The 17937-nt window shown below is 45.2% G+C and overlaps 1 pseudogene; it reads right to left on the bottom strand.

Annotated features, from left to right (window-relative positions):
* Nucleotides 1-5271: 5271 nt before the first annotated feature.
* Nucleotides 5272-7515, bottom strand: LOC125535130 (uncharacterized; annotated as a pseudogene).
* Nucleotides 7516-17937: the final 10422 nt, after the last annotated feature.

The raw sequence follows: 17937 nt of genomic DNA, 5'->3' as shown, positions 1-17937 counted from the left end.
CTTAGCATGCGACCGTTCGATCTCAGATCCAAGGGCTGCCAGCACGCCGTATCATGGTCGCGCCTACCACGACCGTCGCGTCGCTCGCGCGGTCGCGCCCTTGGAGATTTAACACAGTGCGTTAGGCTATCTGATGTCGGCATGTCATACATAGTCATCACTTAGTCACTCATGCTACAACAAGGTTGGCTATAAGTGTATTTTTTACTCCTCTCTATCTCTTTCTTCATACTCAAGGAAGAAACGGTGCTAAGCGCGTGTATTTATTGCATTTGCCAATGAGTGACCTCTTCCAATGAAATGGTGTTGCTAAGTTTGCTTCATTTAATTAGCTATAGACTCAAAATTGTCTTTTCACCTAGGTACACGCGCTTAGCACCGTTTCTTCCTTGGTTCACCAAACTAGTCTCTCTCTTCTTGATTAATTTTCCACATCAGACTTTATGCCTATGTGGCAAGCTTAAGCACCTGTAGGAGCAAGTAAAAGTAAGTACAATAGTGTGCTTTACATGGCATTTTTGCATATGTGGAGGAAAGAGAGGCAAGGAAAAAGTGGAGAAGTGGGCTCTCATGCAAGAGCCAACCTCTACTACATGGTGGAGCATTGGGAGAGGCACCTATATGGAGGTGGTCAGGAATCTGGGAGACTCACGCCGGTCGTAGCGCCGCAGTTAAAGTGACAATGGCAAGTCAAATCACGGGGCCCCACCTGTCCAGCAGTAACTCGCTGTCAAATCACACAGCCCTACGTTTGCAGCAGCCTACTCCCTTGTCTTCTCGCGTCTCTGTCGAACCGACTAGGTGGAACTGCCCCGCCGCCTACCGCGTAGGAAAAGCCCCGCCCTCGACTTTTAAATACAACTACATCTGCTTAAGAATCCAATGATATACTTTTTGTGACATAGTAATACATATTTAGTTAGTCAAATGGATGACCTAGAACTACGTGCAGGCCCTATAAACTGAGACGCCTAAAAATAAACAAAACTGAGACAGAGAGGGTAGTTCAGCACATATCTTTTTAGATCAATATAGTCGGAATTCACCAAGGAGCAAAACCAAGTGGTAGCCTGCTCCTATCGTGTTGGTGTAGCAACTCAAGCAGGGTCAGTCCGCACACGAAATGGAGACACACTTAACAGGACCCCTTTGGCCGACATGTGGCTCATCCACCGTCTTGTTCCACGTGCGATGCACCAAATTATAGTTCGGAGCAGTGGTTGGAATTGGAGGCACCCCGGTCATAGCACCGCAGTAGTAGAAAATGAGCGACGAGGGGTCAAATCACAAAGCCCCACCTTTCCCGCATTAAGCTGGATGGACGAAGCAACCATCATTTCACTCTAGGGCGTAAGAGCATAAAGAAAAGAGAAAACAATGATGCGTGCGGCAGCTACCTAGGGCACCCTAGGGTAGGGGTCTCCACTACAGATCCTTTGTTTGAAAGCGCCTCCACTACAAATCGGCTTCTCCCTCGTCCTCTTGAAGAAAACCGATGATGAGTGCGGCGGTAGGGTTTGTAGGAGTACTACGGCGTGCGGGGCCACATCGTAGTAAACGGGTTCGAGCCGACACCTTAAATATGTGTGGGCCGCTTGGTTTTATGGGAACGAGGCAGCATTTTGGGTTCGGGGACTAGTGGAGATAAAGTACGTACAGAAAATTGTGGACGTAGGTTCGACCGAAAGGCAATGATGCATGGGCCCTGCATTTTGATATACCCGGGGCCGCGTGAAATTTGCTACTCTACTCAAAACTAGTAAGGTACACATGTATTGAACGCATGACATTTCGAAACCAAATTATGAATAAATACACACTATAGCATGTAAAGCTTTGAGTCATATATGCATGATGTAGATGTTCGTTTAGTTCTTATAGTTCATCTCATTCAAAATCAATAAGTTTTATAAAAATGTTAAGATTCATGGGGTTGTGCATTGTACTCCCTCCATTCCAAAATAGATGACCCAACTTTGCACTAACTTTGTACAAAGTTAGTGCAAAGTTGGGTCATCTATTTTGGAACGGAGGGAGTAAATCATAAAGTAAAAACCAAATAATGGCAATTCATTTAGAAAAAAAATAATCAATTATGATACAGAAGATTCTAGAACAAAGGAGAAGTGCTTGTGTTTTGAGGTTTGTGCATTATGCTTAAGTTCAACCATGGAGTCTTCTAAATTGTACATGTGGAAGATCTGGTGGAATGTTGATGATATCCAATGGCCAGTAGTGCTCGGATTTGCCTATCTCTGCACTGTCGGGTTAGCTTCATCCAGCGACCATCTTTCAAAGTTATTGGCACACTATATAGTTCTTGTGCCATAGTTGCATGTTTTGGAAAAAAGCTACGAGTGGGTTGTACTATCTATTTAGGAATAGAAGATGTATACATGGAAGTTGTAGGCAAAGAGATGACATGGAGCATCTCAATTCCTATGAGTAGGGATTGGAAAACAGGTATCATTTGGTTCACATCATAGGAACTTTTCTATTGAATCTAGAGATGACATGTTTCTCAATTCCTATGAGGAGGGATTAGAAAAGAGATGTAATTTGGTTCATATCATAGGAACTTTTCTATTGAATATACGCTAATGTTTATTTTCCTTTGAAATTAAGGGAGTATAGGAATCCATTCATATGAACCAAGTGGCTCTAAAGCTATAGAAATGATATCATGTTTATTTCCTTTGATGTGGAGTATATGAATCTATTCCTATGAACCAATTGGCACTAAAGGAAAAAATCCTTTAAAAATCATATCATATAGAGTTCCTATGATATTCCTCGACACTAAAGGATGCTTGAAATTGCTGTGGGTGATACGATGGTCTTTCTTTGTAGACTCCTCACCCAACTTTATAGTTACCTCTCGAAGATAAATGAAACGATATATACATGGTATTCTACATGTGCAATTTGGTACACGAAAACTCGGTAAAAGTTTGCGAGGTTCGAATTTTCAATAAAGCTATATGCACTGCATTTTGGAACGGAGGGAGCATACGACAGTTGCTAACACTCACGTGGAAGATTTGTGTGTAGGAGGAGTGGCTGTTCTGTTAAATGACATGGCAAAACTAACATTGTCGGATGCCGATCTAATGGTCCTTACGGCGTTCGTTAGGAAAAGGCTTGTGGCGAACGTTTGTCGGATAATGATTTATGGACACATGCATTGCATTGATACATGCCCCCTCTCTCTCACGCACACGCACCCTCACGAGTCACGACTCTCCCGAGTCCTCTCGTAGACTCGCACGTCGCACCCACCGTCTATCTGCAGGTAGACGTCACGCACATATGTGCTCTTCACACCCTACCCTCAGAACTTCTAAAAAACAAAAGATGGCGCGCACATTTTATTTTAGCTCACACATCACACACTTGTACTATTACCACTACACCACAAAACCAATGTAATGGCATGTAATCTGCCGGGAGAAAGCTCTTAAAACGGCATACTGGCTGCCGGGATGGTAGTTCTCCCGGCAGATAGAACCGCAACGAGAACGGCTGCCAGGGATTACTTCTCCCGGCAGATAGATATCTCCCGGCAGTTTAACTGTCGTTACGTACGTATTTCCCGGCAGTTAGTTTTCTCCTGGCAGGTTCCTTAGCACAAAGGGATTTTAGTTATCGGCAATGCATCTGCCGGTAAAAACTTGTTGGCCCGGCAGTTTGTATGCCATCACATTAATAAAATAGAATTTTGGGCAGCCTATACCTATAATTTAATAACAATTCACAATGTCTAATTTAATATCCATGCACAATGTTTTAGCAAATCAGGACATCACACAATTTATGCATACACTTCAATCAGAGTTACATTTAGGCCTCATACTTCATTCGATAAACATAGGAAGCAAATATAACGAGTACATATATATATTTCGAGATGGCACATAACCAAATGAAGTTGTGCCACAAAAGGGGAAGTGGCTTAACAGCCACCAAAATGGACAAAGCTAGTCTCCAGGTTTAACAAACAGTTTCTAGATATGCCACATAACCAAAATAAAGTTGTGCCACAAAAGGGGAAGTGGCCATACAATGGCTTAACAGCCACCAAAATGGGCAGAGCTAAGTCTCCAGGTTCAACAAACATATTACATTATCATCCCAACACTGAAAATTGAAGGTCTTCCAGATCTTCAACTGCTTGTAGATCTTTGAAACCACCAACTTGCTGTGTATGTTTGGGAAACCTGCAACGGACCGGAAACTCAAAATGAAGCTCTTGTTTCAGATTTTAAATGAACACATTAAGGATTATGACATAGCAAGGAATAATACATAATTATATCAAACATGAATTCTTTGACCTGCATATTCAAAATTCTTCCATGGGCAAATATGGGAAAACAGGAACCTGAGTTGAGTTGTAAAAGGAGTATATAATGCGTAGTTTGAATGCCAATTTACATTTCACATGTTTAGGTACTGGATGCAAACTGAATCATATATTCTTCCATGCAAAACACTTAGACTGAACACATGCATGTACATGATGCTACATTCTAAGAGCACAAGCTATGAAGACGTAATAATATATAATAGTCCAGCAAGTAACTAATTATTCTGGACTTTGCAAAGCAGAACGCCACTGGACAATGGACACATGCACTGAAAATAAAGAATGGCCACCAGTACACTTTGTACAGGGAGGTCTGAAAGATCACCATATATGTAATCTCACCCAAATATTCAAAGGGGCTTAACACCACTGGACAGGGGAAGCTTGATATTCATATACTACCAAAGTTGTTTTGTTGGCTATCTAATTATGACTCTTGAAATAGATTATTTGTATACAATGGCCTACAACAAAAATGGTTGAACAGGCAAAAAAATCAAGATTGTAAGTTCTGATTGTAATGTTTATGTATTTTACCCAGCAAAATTATTATTGTTGTTGTGTGGTGCAAAAGATGTGTATATTGATCTAATGTGCTCAGTTGTTGTCATTTTTTGGTAAAAGGAAAAAAGGAGCGACTTTCTCTATCTACAAAGAAAAAGAAAGAAGACTCGCAATTGTAAACAAAAAGTACAGTACTGTAGCTCAGCCATAATTTCATATTTATGTCACATATGTGTGTACTGATCACTAAACTCGACAGCTGTGGGCCCTACATTTACATCCTTTGTGAGAAAGCATCGAATGCAGGAAAGTCTATGTCCAAAAGAACAGCTCATGAGAGCTTAGCTTTTCTAGTAACCGAATATGGTAAGAGAAATATGTATATTACCTCCTCAGCTTGCTTATGGTCGCATTGCTGCATTTGCCATTGACTTGTCCAGTTCCAACTAAATACATAGAAGCAAAAGAGTATTAAGCAATCAACCATGATAGTCATTGTAAATTTAGCAAAAGAACCCAAGCTTACATGCTTGTAAGGCCATGCGATACATCGCCCTTGAGCTTGCCCCATGGTTGTCATGTCCCCAACACCACGAGGCAGAATAGCATCCCCTTTTATTACATAGTTCACGACAACCTTACAATATTGAGAGCCAAGCTCCTGACCACCTACCTCCTCTCTCCGATCAACTGATAGAATTGTAGCTTTTGCCACGGGGCTATTATGATCCCGGTAAACATTATAAAGTATCACATCCCTTCCTTTCTGAGGAATAATGAAAAAGAAGTTAGATAAGCGGAAGTGATTCTTTTCCATCCTATAGAAACTAGAAGTAAAGTATAAACATAGTAAAATCTAACCTGATGATTTTTCTGCGTGATTGGAACTTCTTTCCGTAGGGATGTTGCCATCTTGTTTCGATGAAGTGTCACATCCTTATCTTGTTGCACTGTTGCCTTCTTCTTTTGGGAAATGGCAGCTGCACTCTCTTGCAACACCTCATATTGAGCAGGGGGGATTGGACATTGTATTCCTGAGTGAATGGGGATTGGACATTGTAATCCCGAGTGAATGCTGCTACCTTCTTTTGCAACAGTGCCCCTTCTGTCTTCTTTTGCAAAATGGCTGCCTCCTTCTCTCGTCGCACCTCAAAGGTAGGGGTGGCAGATCCTACACTATCTTCTTGTCCATATGCACCTTCATGTCCACATGCATCTGCATCTACACTCTGGGGTGAGCCATACCATGGACTGAACTCAACATTTTGTCTAGCATTTGATTGTAACAACAATCTCTTCATTTGCAGAAATTCATCCTTAGGACTTGTAACTACTGATTGGAAATCATTCTCGAGTTGATCTACACGCTCATGTAGAAGCGCATTTTCTTGTCGAGCTTCTTTTGCTTCTTCCTCGGCCATTTGAAGCTTCGTTGATTTCAGCTTTCTCGTTCCTGGCATGCCCAAACCTGCAGCACTTGGTCCCAGACCTTTACACCTGACATACCCATTCCTCTCCTTTGTAGTTACATGCGAGAAGAGGTCACCTTGCTGGATGGTTTTTTCCAAAAGTTCTGGATGCTCATTCTCCATATTTTCTATCTTTTTCTACAAGACATAACATATGATTCATTAACACAGTGATAATGTAGTGTTGCTTCAACTAATAACTTCAAAGCAAATAGGTTGCTAAAACTACTTCAAATACTTACAAACATATTTGCTACAGCCACACTTGAAGGGGCACCGGTCTTCTTGCACTTGTGTGTTTCCATAAACACTTCATGTCTATGAGGGGGATATCCATTCTTCATATGCTGCCATTTATTTTCAAGTATTTAGATCAAAATAATCTAGAAATGATGGCAAAATAATTTGTGCAAGTAAGACTTATATGTACCATTTCATGAGAAACACGAGCATGACTTTTACTGCCTGATGTATGCAATAATTCCATCTCCTTTCGGTTTTGTTTCCCTTGCTGGCTACGCTTCTTCCCTCTTTCACTTTTCCAAAAGGCAACAAGTTCTTACCAATCTGTTGGGCTAACTCTATTATCAGGGACAACTTGGAGTTCCTCATCGGTCTTGTCATCAAAATACAAAGTCTTCAACTCTGATTTGAAATCCCTCCATTTCTTGGCAGCGCTTCCCATGACCCAATCCTTAAGTTTGTCATCCACAACATAATATATCTGTTTTCAAGCATGTGTAAATGTATCAAGCATGTGTAATTATACAATGTAAGGGAAATGTATTAGATAAATGGGCACATTATATTATACCTTTAAGGTTGTCCATAATTGAATTTTTTGCTCAACTTCAACCTTTCTCCAATCAATGTGCCTAAGAGATATTTTACTTTTCACAAGTGTGGAGATGAAGTTGGAAAACTCCGAGGCTTTGTCCCCAACTGGTTGTCCATCTTCATTGTACTGTACATGAATTGGTGGCACTGTCCCCAATCTATCATACACATTATGCATTCTAGTGTGCTTTTTGCCATTCTTCCCTTTTGTTTCTTGACCCAACTCATGGTCTAAACATGGACAGTAGTTACTAGGCTATCATACATTTAACTAACAGCCTATATGCACAAATATTAGAGCAACGCACCTTCATCCTCTTGGATGTTGTCACAAGGCATCTCTTCAACATCTCTAGTCGTTTGGGACCTAAGGACTCGACCCTTGTTGGTAAAGAATGGCATAGTAGATACATTGGGCTCAGGGACATCAGTTCTGCATTTTCTATTAAATCTAGTCTCACATCCTTGTAAATAACGGGAACAATATGTAAGGGACTCATCAAACACATAGCCCTCTGTAATTGACCCCTCAGGATGGCTCTTGGTACGAACAAACCCCTTTAGCTTCATATTATACCTATATAGTATATACATAACATATATCAGATTATTTTGGAGATGGGAAAGAAACCATATGATACCCAGAAAATAGGTTTAGGGATGACCTCTCTACAGGATACATGCTGTTGTACTTTACTGGGCCCCATAGCCTCACTTGGGTTGGAAGATAAACCATCAAGTGAACCATAAGATCAAAAAATGATGGCATAGGGTGCAGCAGGCAAATCAAATTCTTCACCAACTGGGACAGGTTGGAGAGCTTTCCTTATTCCTAGATGCTCTAGATCTTTACGAGAAGCATAATTATCTTTTGATTTCTTATCCATGCCTAAAAGTGTGTTAATTATGTTTTCGCATACATTCTTTTCTATATGCATTGCATCAAGATTATGAGGTTGCAGCAAGTCTTTCTAGTATCGCAACCTAAACCATATGGATTTTCTTTTCCGAACTATTGGTGGTTCGCCAACCTTGCGCTTCTTGGTGGTTGTTTTCCCAGAAGGGTTCTTTCCAAAAACAGTCTTCATATTTTCAGTGAGGGCCAAAGCTTCCTCTCCGGTAAGTGGTACAAGTGCTGCCCCTAACTCCACACCACCATCAAAGGAGTCCTCATCAAATCTGTATTCATGGTTTGGATCAAGAAACCTTCTATGATTCATATAGCAAAATTTCTTGCCTTCCTTCAGCCGAAGAGAGAAAGTCTCTGAGCCGCATAATGGACAACCAAATTCACCCGAGGTTACAATACTAGATAGAGTGCATAAGCCTGGGAGGTCAGATGTAGTTGATAATACATCAGCATGGAGTTTGAAGGGTTTACCGGTCGAGGCATCATAGGTTCTAACACCCTCCTCAAATAGCAAGTTCAAATCATCAATAAGTGGTTCAAGGAACACATCAATATCTCTCCCAGGTGACTTTGGACCAGGAATTAGCAGACATAGGTTGAAATTTTGTTGCTTCATGCACAACCAAGGAGGAAGATTCAACGGAATTGCTACAACAGGCCAAACACTATATGATAAATTCATTGTCCTAAATGGATTAAAACCATCGGCACATATAAGCAGCCTAATGTTGCGACTATCTTCGGCAAACTTAGGATATTTGGCATCAAAGTCCTTCCAAGCAGGTGCATCTGATGTATGCCTTATTAGTCCATCTCTTCATCATGCCATTTGCAATTTGTTGCACTCTTCGGGGACACGAACAGGCGTTGTAGCCTCTTCTTTATTGGAAAATAACGAAGAACCTTCCTTGGGACCTTGTGTACACGTTTCCCATCAAGGCTGTTCTTTTCAGATTTCCACCGCGAAGTTTTGCATGTAGGACAAATATCTTTATCTGCATGCTCCTTCCAAAACAGAATGCAATCATTCTCACATGCATGAATTTTAATATAACCCAGCTCAAGACATTTTATCATTTTCTTAGCTTCATAAAAGTTTTTGGGTAGCTTTGCTGTTGGGAAGGCCTCTTTTAGCAACTCTAGCATCATGTCAAAGCTTTTATCGCTCCAACCTCCAAGAGATTTGCTATGTAGTAACCTAACAACGAAACGTAGTTTTGAAAAGGTTGTGCATCCTAGATAAAGCTCCTCGTTATCATCAGCTATGAATTGTCGAAAAGCATCTGCCTCATGCTTCTTTTTCTTTTCTAGAAGAGGGTCAACGCTCCCAGGATCTACATCCTCGTGAATTGGATCCTCCCCGCCGCCACTATCACTCAAATCCCCAATTAGGTGTGCCATATCTTGAATCATTTCGAACATCTCATCATAATTATCTAGGTCATTCTCCTCTTGAACATCATCAGGTTGGACCGGATCATGGTCACTATCAGATGCAAGAGATGATGATGCCTCCCCATGATATATCCATCTTTTGTACCCAGTAATAAACCCATGATATAATAAGTGCTCATACACATCACTAGCTTCAAACCAACAACAGTTCAAGCATTTTCTACAAGGACATAATATAGCATTCCCTCTTGCTGAATGAGTAAAAACAAACTCTATGAATTTCACTACCCCATCAATATATGCTTGTGTGTTTCTAGCTTTATCCATCCAACTCTTGTCCATTCTTGACCAAATTCACTATATTTACCTAACATACGAAATAAAGTATACTTCTATTAATGCGGGAAATCTAGTGACAAAATGCATGCCATTCATATCTAATACAAGCAAGGACAAATACAATACGGACCAAGAATGCAATATGGCATAATAGAATAAATATTCAATTGAAATATGTCATTTCAGGAACTGCAAAAACTAAAATAGTAGTAAGAATATTATTATCTATGAGATAAAAACAAAGCACTTGTTATGTCCACAAATCTGATTTTTCAGAAATACACAAATCTGATTTCGTGAAACATAAACAAAGAAGTGTTGTAGAAACAAGGGCTGAGGAGGCATCCATATGATAAAAACAGAGCACTTATTCTATCCACATGCTACAAATTTGCATCTATATAAAAACAGGCATTCATATGATAAAAACAGAGCACTTGTTCTGTCCACATGCTACAACTTTGAGGCATCAACTAAACACAAAAAGAAGTATTGTAAAAACTATAACTGAGTGCCTAGTACAAAGATTAAACTAACCCATCTAACATTTTGGCAAGTTAGCATTGAATCATCTGCCAAGTTCACAGATTGAAACGGTAACAATTGTACAAGTCAGAATTAAATCTCATTTGCAGGTACAGAATTTAAACCAAACCCAAGCAGCAAAGAAATCTCACCAAATGCTCAGAGAGAGGATGTTCAGGAGGCAGCCCTGTCCACAGAGAGGATGTTGATGTTCAGGTGGCAGAACTGCTCGCCGGAGAAGAGGGACGCTCCGCTGCTTGGGGGAACGGAGAGGATGTTGACGTGGTAGTGAGCTGCTCGCTGGAGAAGAGGGACGCCCGCTGCTTGGAGGATTGGAGAGGATGTACAGGAAGCGGTCCTGCTCGGTTCTCGACTCCTCGGTCCGTGGGGGTGCCGCGGTGCTGCTGTGCAGTTGTTGGGGCCAAAGACTGACTCCGTCCGGGTGGACGACGGTCGGCAGCGGTGGGGTGGCTGGAAGAGGGGCTGTCGTGGTGGGGGCCGCCGCCGGCAGTACTAGGATTTAGGGCGGCCAGCAGCGGGGAGAGGAGTCGGGGTGCGGCAGGGGGGGGGGGGTGGCTCGGGACGGCGGCGAAGCTGTGGTGGTGGGGGACGCCGTCGGCGGCGGGGCTGCGGTGGTGGGGGACGCTGGCGCCGATGGGATTTGGGGGCGCTGGTCGGATTTGGGGGCGGCGGCTGCGGTCAGGTAGGGCACGAGGGATTGGGGGTTTCTGCGGTCTGGAGGTAGGGCACGAGAGGTAGTAGTTCTTTTGGGCTTTTTTTGTCTCTCGCGCGCTTTTCCTCACTTGCGCGCGCTTAGGCCCAAACTGTATTTTACTCTCGCGCCAAAAGCGAACCCCAGCAGATAATGGGCCGTAGTAGGCTTCTCCAGGCAGACATGGCGCCCCCAAGTGTCCCGGCAGTTTGTTTGCCTTTGTTCTTCAACTTCTACCAGCAGTTGCACCGCCGTGAGCTAGTTCAACCGGCAGTTATAGATGCCCCGGCAGTAAATTTGCCCTTGTTTAGATACTTCTCCCGGCAGTTAACTGCCCCGAAACAAGTGTTGTGGTGTAGTGTACTCTTGCGGCGAACGTTCTTTGGGCATAGTATATTGTACTCTCATGAAGAGAAGCGGTGCACACATGCACTAGTTCTCTCACACTCACTCGCGGGTACACGTAGGAGCACATTTTTTGAAGCTGGTACAACAAAATCACTCCACTATATATAAAAGTAGGAGCCTTAGCGCTTGCTTTACTAGGGTTCCTCTCGTTCACTCTCTCATGCTCTCCAGACCTAAGCAACACATAGGTGGACACACTCTCTCTCGGCTCACGGCTGGTCACAAATCCGGCCGGACAACCTCGACCGGGGTAGGGGTGTAGGTGCATCGTTCATGCTGTTGTCGGCGGCGAGGGAGGAGACCAACGGCTGCCTGCGCGTCCCGATCGGCGGCCGTGCCGTTCTCTCCGAGAGAGCGCCGGCTCAGGAGGGCCTCCAACCCCTTCTTCCTCCCTGCGGTATTGTGGCCAAGATGCGGCCTCCCGACGCCGTCTTTGTGACATGCCGACGACCCTCAGGTATATATTCCTTCGAAACCTGTGTTGCTCTACTGCCCCAGCTCCCTTCGTGTGGATCCTTTTCTACTTCCGTCCGCTGTTCCAAAGCCACCTAGACTTCTACTATTATTAGAAGTAAAGCTATTTCATACAATCGACTCAAAGCGTTGGTTCAAACAGGGAAGAAAGTGGGAAAGCTATAGCATGAATCTAGGACTTGGTTCTAAGAGGAAACGGGGGAAAGTAGTAATATCTGTCACTGTTTAAATAACCGTATTTCTTATTTGCGCAAACAGGGATGTCTGTCTCCATATCGTTTCGGGATGTATGTCTCCGTATCGTTTCTATCCGCGTAATCAAAAGCACACACCTCAGTTTTAGTACAACTGCGCAAAATGAGATGGCTATCCCTCGCTACCGTCGTCTGACCTCCCGTCTTCAAGGTATCCCTACATTGGTAGTAACTAAGATAGAATGACCAACGCAATCTAAAAGAAGCTGATTCATACGTTTTACTTCCTGATTGCAGTGCAGGGACGAGCGAAAACAACTGCATCCTAGTCCAGAATGCACTTTCTACCAGTTCATCCATGGACCAAGGACTAGCTGGCACGACTGCATGGTGGTTTTTTGGACAGGTGCGCGGACAAGAGGCATTGTGGTCTGCTTATTTCTGCAAATAGTGTTGCTTAAATTTAGTGGAATGCACAAGCATTTCAGCTGGTCAGTACACTGCATGGTTTAGTTCAGCATTCCAGCTGAGACCACAATTATAATTGGTTATTCTGGAATGAGAGAACCTAACCCTGAATGGTGGCAACAAGAAAAAACCAGAGTGAACTCCATGAAATTTAAGCCTGCCAGGAGGCCCTTTGCTCAGAGAGAAGCCTTGCTTGTTTTTTCCTGATTTGTAAACCTTCTCACAACTTTGTCTTTTGCTGTGAACCAGTATATGTTTGTTATGTTCTATGAATCATTGAGATGTATAAAATTGCTTAACTTATGATTTTCAAGTTTTTTATGAAGACGAGTTTAATGTGAGTGTTCCACATGAGCACTGGACTAGCGTGTGAATGTTTGGAATTTATTACATTGTGGCCTCAATTAACTGCATGAACCACTGTAACAAGATACATAGTTGCTTATATGTCAGACATCAGATTGTTGATTGTTAGCTGGTCGATAGCCTAGTGTTGAAGCGAGCTGAGCCAATGTGCCATGTTTTGCACAACTACTTACAAGTGGGGTAGCACCAACAGTGTTTACAAGTACTTATGTATACGTCGGCGCGTGGTTCTCGAACGAGTGCTGTATTTCATCAAAACACACACTGCTCGTATGATAAATCGCGACAACTTATGTCTTACCATGCCATATTCATGAAAAAACTAGTGAGGACGCATCTGTTCTGGCAACAATTACGATGGTTCTCACATGATTCACGGGCACACAAAAGTAGCAGCAGTTCCCATAGACGGATTCAAACAGAGTACTAGCCCTAGAGGGGTCGATAACAGGCAAGGTTCGGATAATTAGACATAATCCAAACTACTATTAAACTCTAGCTGGGGCAACTATTTCATGCCTCGTTCTAATTTGGGCTGGATACAAGACGGACCTTGCCATGAACATCATCGAGGACGTCCCGCAGCAGCTCAATCCTGTGAACCTTCATGAAGACAACCTTGTGGCCTTGCCACTGATAAAATTGTTTGTGGAGGCATGCCACGTCATCTTCCTACGTAAGCTTGACAAGAACAGTATTCCTCACAAACGAAGGAGTAGCTTTGAACTTCTTGTGCTTTAGTACACCCTGGACAACACGCCTAACAACAGTGAGGCTAGAATACAACTCTTCATTGGTATAACCGCAAATGGCTTCCAGGATCCAACAGCCTAAGAACTCTGTTTTCCTAGTGCGTATATTCAGGTCGCCCATCTCATAGCGAGTGACATGTACAACCACACAATCCTTGTCTGCATCAGGGCTCTAATTGAAACAGAAACAAATTCTGAATTACTTTTCAGTATAAGAAACACAAGTTATTTAAACCACTATGTATACCATGGCATCGAAGCTAATAAAATTTTGCATTATTAATCACCACATACTTCCTTTTCTAAAAAACAATCACCACATAATTAGATGAAAAACCACAATCAAGATCAGCAAAGAAGGAAATCGCCTTGGGCAGCTCAGCAGGGGGGGGGGGGGCACATCCTCGAAGGGGGAAAACTACTCCTGCAGTGCCACGGGGGCTGTAACCTCAAACGGGGCTGAGGGAGTCCTGGATTAGGGGGTGTCCGGATGGCAGGAGTATACCTTCAGCCGGACTCCTGGACTATGAAGATACAAGATTAAAGACTTCGTCCCGTGTCCGGAAGGGACTTTCCTTGGCGTGGAAGGCAAGCTTGGCGATACGGATATGTAGATCTCCTACCATTGTAACCGACTTTGTGTAACCCTAACCCTCTCTGGTGTCTATATAAACTAGAGGGTTTTAGTCCGTAGGACAACATACAGAACAACAATCATACCATAGGCTAGCTTCTAGGGTTTAGCCTCTCCGATCTCATGGTAGATCTACTATTGTACTACCCATATCATCAATATTAATCAAGTAGGACGTAGGGTTTTACCTCCATCAAGAGGGCCCGAACCTGAGTAAAACTTCGTGTCCCTTGCCTCCTGTTACCATCCGGCCTAGACGCACAGTTCGGGACCCCCTACCCGAGATCCTTCGTTTTTGACACCGACATTGGTGCTTTCATTGAGAGTTCCTCTGTGTCGTCGCTGTTAGGCTTGATGGCTCCTACGATCATCAATAGCGATGCGGTCCAGGGTGAGACCTTCCTCCCCGGATAGATCTTCGTCTTCGGCGGCTTCGCACTGCGGGCCAATTCACTTGGCCATCTGGAGCAGATCGAAAGCTATGCCCCTGGCCGTTAGGTCAGATTTAGAAGTTTAAACTACACGGCTGACATCCGCGGGGACTTGATCTTCGACGGATTCGAGCCACTGCCGAACGCGCCGCACTGTCATGACGAGCATGATCTAGCTCTGCCGCTGAACAGTGCCCTAGAGGCCGCACCCGCATCGGCTTCGACCCTTAATTCCGAGCCAACTGCGCCGATCGAGGATGGGTGGTTGGACGCCGCCTCGGGGGCTGCGATCCCAATGGTGATCGAGCCGAACACCAGCCCCGCACTCCGCGAGACTCGTGACTCCAAGGAGCCGGACTCCTCTCCGGACTCCGAACCCTCCGCGCCCCTGCTGATCAAATCCGATTGAGCGCCGATCATGGTGTTTACTGCCGCGGACATCTTTCAGCACTCGCCTTTCGGCGATATTCTGAAGACACTAAAGTCTCTCTCTTTATCAGTAGAGCCCTGGCCGGACTACGGTCAACAAGGTTGGGATACGGACGATGAAGAAATTCAAAGCCCACCCACCACCCACTTTGTAGCCACTATCGACGATTTAACCGACATGCTCGACATCGACTCTGAAGACATCGACGGTATGGATGCCGATGCAGGAGACGATGAAGAACCAGCGCCTATTGGGCCCTGGAAAGCCAGCTCGTCATATGACATATACATGGTGGACACCCCAAAAGAAGGAGATGGCGATGGAACAGCGAAGGATGACCCCTCCAAGAAGCAGCCTAAGCGCCGGCGTCAGCGGCGCCGCTCAAAATCCCGCCAAAGCAAATACGGTGATTCCAGCATGGGAGATAATAATACTCCAGAGAGTGCTGAAGAAAACCCCCTCCAGCAAGATCTAGCACAGGAGGATGGAGAAGCCAGCCCTCATGAGAGAGCGGCAGAGAGAGAGGTCGAGGACGATAATTATATGCCTCCCTCCGAAGACGAGGCAAGCCTCGATGATGACGAATTCGTCATGCCAGAGGATCCCGTCGAGCAAGAGCATTTTCAACGCAGGCTTATGGCCACGGCAAGAAGCCTCAAGAAAAAACAGCAACAGCTTAGAGCTGATCAAGATTTACTAGTCGACAGATGGACTGAAGTCCTTGCGGCCGAAGAGCATAAACTCGAACGCCCCTCCAAGAGCTACCCAAAGTGCAGGTTGCTACCCCGATTAGAGGAGGAAGCACTTAAACCTACATCACCAGCACTTGATACGGCCGACCGGCCACCTCATGGTCGCGACAGAGAGGCCTCTCGGCCCTCCACTCAAGCCGCACCTCGTACCAAGGCACGGGAAAATGCACCAGACCTGCGAGATATGTTGGAGGACAAGGCAAGGCAAACAAGATTGATCTACGGATCGCGTGGGCGCCCCATGACTCGAGACGATAACCGTCACACCGGACACAAATCCGATAGGGCCGAACATAGTAGACAAAGCTCATTGGAGCTATCTTGTGATGTAGCCCAGCACAGAGGCGCCGCACACCCACTATGCTTCACAGACGAAGTAGTGGATCATCAAATCCTCGAGGGTTTCAAACCCGTAAACATCGAATCATATGATGGCACAACAGATCCTGCGGTATGGATCGAGGATTATCTCCTTCATATCCACATGGCCCGCGGCGATGATCTCCACGCCATCAAATACCTCCCACTCAAGCTTAAAGGACCAGCTCGGCATTGGCTTAACAGCTTGCCAGCAGGATCAATCAGTTATTGGGAGGACCTGGAAGCCGCATTCCTCGACAATTTCCAACGCACTTATGTGCGACCACCAGACGCCGATGACCTAAGCCACGTAATTCAGCAGCCAGAGGAATCGGCCAGGCAATTCTGGACACGGTTCCTAACAAAGAAAAATCAAATAGTCGACTGTCCGGACGCAGAGGCCCTAGTAGCCTTCAAGCACAATATCCGTGACGAGTGGCTTGCCCGGCACCTTGGACAGGAAAAGCCGAAATCTATGGCAGCACTCACGACACTCATGACCTGCTTTTGCGCGGGAGAAGACAGCTGACTTGCTCGTAGCAACAATATGACCAAGAACCCTGGTAATTCGGATACCAGGGATAGTAGTGGCAGGTCGTGTCGCAACAAGAAGAAGCGCCGCATTAACAGCGACAATGCTGAGGATACGGCAGTTAATGCCGGATTGAGAGGCTATAAATCTGTTCAGCGGAAAAAGCCATTCAAAAGAAATCCTAGGGGCTCGTCCAGTTTGGACCGAATACTCGACCACTTGTGCCAGATACATGGCACCCCCGAAAAGCCGGCCAATCACACCAACAGGGATTGTTGGGTGTTCAAGCAGGCAGGCAAGTTAAATGTCGAAAATAAAGACAAGGGGCTGCATAGGGATGACGACGAAGAGCCCCGGCCGCCGAACAACAGTGGACAGAAGGGTTTTCCCCCACAAGTGCGGACGGTGAACATGATATACGCAACCCACATCCCCAAGAGGGAGCGGAAGCGCGCGTTAAGGGACGTATACGCGATAGAGCAAGTCGCCCGAAAGTTCAACCCATGGTCCTCCTGCCCGATCACCTTTGATCGAAGGGACCATCCCACTAGCACCCGTCATGGTGGATTCACCGCATTGGTTCTAGACCCAATTGTTGATGGATTTCATCTCACTAGAGTCCTTATGGACGTGTCGGAGTAATGGGCCACGGGTAGGCCAACCCGAGTCCCATAACCTTTCAAGACATCGAGGCAGGCTGCACACCTCAAGACCCCAGGGCGAAGAGCCGTCTCCTGAGGAGTCGACGGCAGGGCGGCCGACTGTCCGCTCACGGCCGAGTTCCAGGGACGACTTCCAGAGAAGCCGGCTTTGGGGAGTCGGCCGACGACTCCAGCAAACCCATGACCTCATCAAAGGGGACGGGGCAGAGGCGTGGCTACAGTGAAGCCCACTCCCGCCCCTTACCAAGGGCAGTCATGGCCATAGCACGCCGTACCCGGGAAGATCTCCGTGCGGCGTGGCACTGTTGCCCGGCTGGCCCTGACATCAGCACCACAGTACCAAGTCCTGTGCCCACGAAGGCTTGTCTGTACGGCTTGGAGGCAGCGGGGCCCACCAGTCAGCGAGACCTCGGGAGA

The sequence above is a fragment of the Triticum urartu genome, chromosome 1A, assembly GCF_056163025.1.
Source record: "Triticum urartu cultivar PI428250 chromosome 1A, HENAU_Tu73, whole genome shotgun sequence".
Lineage (NCBI taxonomy): Eukaryota > Viridiplantae > Streptophyta > Magnoliopsida > Poales > Poaceae > Triticum > Triticum urartu.
The sequence above is the reverse complement of the archived record's forward strand: the minus strand, read 5'-3'. Positions and strand labels throughout refer to the sequence as shown.